This window comes from Ciona intestinalis, chromosome 10 (assembly GCF_000224145.3).
Source record: "Ciona intestinalis chromosome 10, KH, whole genome shotgun sequence".
NCBI lineage: Eukaryota > Metazoa > Chordata > Ascidiacea > Phlebobranchia > Cionidae > Ciona > Ciona intestinalis.
The window spans coordinates 3,677,750-3,681,751 of NC_020175.2; the positions used below are offsets into that span (position 1 = coordinate 3,677,750).

General features: G+C 37.5%; 2 long non-coding RNA genes across 2 annotated transcripts; both read right to left on the bottom strand.

The window, feature by feature from the left end:
- Nucleotides 1–212: 212 nt before the first annotated feature.
- Nucleotides 213–1,859, bottom strand: LOC104266135. Its single transcript, XR_717432.3, has 3 exons — nt 1,313–1,859; nt 1,132–1,214; nt 213–418 (listed from the first exon to the last, which is right to left on the bottom strand). It is a non-coding gene; the product is annotated as an uncharacterized LOC104266135 (long non-coding RNA).
- A 1,003-nt stretch (nt 1,860–2,862) lies between these two features.
- Nucleotides 2,863–3,691, bottom strand: LOC100176576. Its single transcript, XR_182129.4, has 2 exons — nt 3,468–3,691; nt 2,863–3,132 (listed from the first exon to the last, which is right to left on the bottom strand). It is a non-coding gene; the product is annotated as an uncharacterized LOC100176576 (long non-coding RNA).
- Nucleotides 3,692–4,002: the final 311 nt, after the last annotated feature.

Here is a 4,002-nt window from a genome sequence, read left to right on the forward strand (position 1 = left end):
ATACATAACCGAAGCCCCGCGACTTCAACATATCGTTGTTAAAGGGGTAACTTTGGATCACATTTGTTATACAGCGCAATCTCACTTCAAATTATACAGCGCAATCTCACTTCTTTTATACAGCGCAATCTCACTTCGAAAAACTAGAGTAGGCGGTTAAGGGAAGTCCCATGTCTGATAAAAAAAGTAGCCAAACTGAACACTAATTTTGAGCGCTTTATTTATTTAAAGGTTAAGGAACTTTAAATGTATCTTCACTTTTGTCGTTTTAAATCTGAACATTAATTTTAAAGCAATAAATGTGTATTATAACTCGTCGATAGATGTAAGAAATTGAAATGCGCTAAAATGACCATGACGAAAGAAAAGTGGTTGAGGAAAAAGATTTCGGTTTAAACATGGTCTCCGGTTTATGAATCTGAAAATAAATTAAGTTTTAAGCAATTGTTTGAATACATTTCAATATATATCAAAAAGTAACATATATAATACTTGGTGGGGTAATATGGGATATATTTAGCACTTAAATCCATGGTATCCCGTGTTTTGACAATAAACAACGTTCTTTTAGAGTCGCGAGGCTACGATTATATAAATTTCTCGAAATATTGTTTACTACCAAATGGGGCGGGTAAAGTGAATAAAAACAAGTTCCATCTTACCCCACCCTTCTATTCATATATAAACATATAGCTGCTCTGTGAAATCAATGCAAGAGTTTTCATATGTGAACACGATTTTGGACTCAGAAACATAACTTTTCGAAGCATCATTTATACTATCCATGACGCAAGAGAGCAGGCCAAGTCAACAACTTAGTATAGTAGGGTGGGGGCAGACGGGACACCTTAGCACATAATATTCAAACTCTGATTGTGTTTTAGACAATTAACAACGGTCTACAGGAGTCGTAAGGATATGGTTTTATAATTCCTTGAATGTTCTTTGTTGACTAACAAATGGGACGAAACAATAGAATATACAAAGGTTTCCTATTTCCCCCCATCCTGACTACTTGTTGTAATGCATACACAGTGGCGCAATTAGGGCAGAATTTATATATGTTGGGTGGGGGTTAAGATTTATATTAGCGGGTGAGATTTATATTTAAAAAACCTAATATTATCGCACTTTCAAAATCCAGCAGCTCTTCCAAGTGTTTTGCATCTTCCGGATCTTTATTTAGTTTCAAGCTTTGTTTCATGAACCACCACCTAACCAAAAGTTAAACAATTATTAACGTATCTTAGACATTATAAGCTGATGCAGATAATTGTTCTAAAGCTGTCGCCACATAATATTCAGTATGTACCGTCTCGTTCCACAGCCATTGGATCTCTGCCTCGTGCAAAAGTTAATAAATGGGATATTTCTCTTTTTGCTACGACGTGTTCTTGACTGGACAAGCGCACCGTCTTCAAAAAGAACGCAGATGAAGAGAAGTAAAATAACTATTCGCATACTATATGTATTTGGCAGCAAACAACCAATCTGTAGCCTATATATCTCGTACAACAATATGCCCAAACAACGTTTCTTTCTTTTACTGAAATCAAATTTATAACGTTCGCCTTTTTTATACGCTTTACGTGCTGTATATAATATAGTATGTGCAAAAAAAGCACGGGTACGGCATTGATAAACTGAAAATTTGGTTCAACTTTCACTCAGTGTCAAGTTGACATCAAAACCCAATTCACTCAGTGTCTATTTGATAAAGTGAACTTAACAGCAATAGGCTTAACCGAACAACTTGTATTGGAGGAAAAGGAAATTATTTTCTGCTTCCTTTCGTCAAACGAAATTAAAGGTGACCATAAATTATACTGTATAGGTATTCGTTAAATCATATCCGCACTATGCATTATTTAGAACTTGTCTGAGAATAATTAGTTACTGCATGATTAACAACAAATAAGTTCCGCTATTCAATGAATGTTTATTATATGTTTCACGCGGTGAAGCCTTGCAGTCTGACATGCTATATAGTACTGTGGGGTAAGATGGGACACCTTTAGCACCTAATACCCAAATATCCTGATCCAGTTTTAAACAATTAACAACGGTCTATGTGAGTCGTGAGGATACAGTTTTTATAATTCTTTAAATGTTCTTTGTTTACTACCACATGGGATGAGAAAGTAGAATATAAAGGTGTCCCATCTTCCCCCACCCTACAATATATGTTACATCAGATTTAGGCCAAAGATTGGTTATTACTGCATGGCTGCTATATAGGGCCTGCTGACGTCAACAGATATTAAAGCCTGTCGCTTTTATAAAGGAATATGCGACAAGGGCTTCAACGGTAAGAGCTTGAAGACCTATCTTTGACAGCTCAGCCAAAGATAGATGCTCCCGTGTAGTGGAGACAGCGCTGGGATTACATACCAGCACAGAAAACCCGGATTCGATGTTGACACTATTGTGTGGTTGTTTTTGACTTAGCACGACAATTAACGGTTATTGCTTCAACGGAGTGTTTTTTAATAAGTTGTTTAAATAGCTGGACAAAATGACTTTCTTAAAGAGAATTCACAAAGGTATACCCTCACGTTAACTCGTATGCAGAAACATGATGTGTAGTAAATTGGGGGAAGATGGGACACCTTTTCGTTCTATTTTCTCGCCCAATTTGGTAGTAAACAAAGAAAATGGGAAAGAATTATAAAAGCGTATTCTCACGACTCCCCTAGACCGTTGTTAATTGTTTAAAACACGATCAAGGCATTTAGATATTATGTGCTAAGGGTGTCCCATCTTCCCCCACCCTACTGTATATATAGTCATATAACATGGTATATAATGTAAGGCACTAGCGTTTTAACGGTTGTATTTTCCCTGCGACGTGAGAATGAATAAACTATCAACAATTTATTTTGTATAATTTATTAAACGATTGAAACCCGAAACTAGGATCAAAATGATGTATGCAATATATTGTAGAGGCTATACTATAATAGGTTCCATATATATCAGAGTAGGCTAAGTTTATTTTAAGAGTAGTTTTACATATTATTGATTATGTCTTCGAAGTCTTCGAAATTGTCATCATGAATATCACGTTTCGATTGACCCGGGGCCCAGCCTCCCCAACCACCACCGTTGCCTCTTCTACCGAAACGTTGTCGGCTAAAAAACAAAACATTTCTATAAATTGAGACAAATGAAAGTATTTTAGTTGACAAGCTAAAAGTCGACGTCGTGGAAAGTAGAGGCGTCGGCACACCCAGTACGTCTAGTTCAGAGGCTATACGTTTTTAACGCTCGTCGCCGCTACCATTGTATATTCATTTGTTTTTTTAGCGAGACACTTAACGGCCTCTATGGTTTCGAGGTAGACGCGCTATAACTATATTGTGCCACGGCGCCAGACATTATAGCCAGCACTGTCGCATACATAATTCGTGTGCAGGCCACGCGTTATAGGGTGTTCCGTATAAAAATACTGCAGAAATTAAGGCTACCTATGTTGGCTCGTATGTTTGTTTCCCTCGATTGCCTTCGCCGAACCTTCAGAACACCCCGACAAAACTGCAAAACACGCCATGACCACGATAACCAGCAACACAAAACGTCTCATTTTATCCAGTCAACTATAGTTTTTGAGTACTTCCAAAAATTTAACACTCTTGGTGTGTTGTCTAACCTGTGGTGGCCGATCTGCAACAACTGCATAGGCAATGGCCCTATATATACCAATCTTTGTTTTTTTCGATGTTTCCTCATTCGTCTTAAAGGTTTAATAAATTTCTCGGTATTGCAACAGGCAATTGCGTAATAGAGAAACCCCGGCATGAAAAAGCGTGATATCTTTAAGATGCCGTGTGCAGAATGTGACGCAGACTGTCAAGGAAGTTTCAATCCGGTAACTGATTAATTGAGAATGTATCATCAACAACCGCATAAAGGTCAGACGTTGACATAATATATTACACGAAATGCCGCGTGACAGACGTGACGACCAAAAACTTGTCATATCATTGCCCAAGACAGAAACTT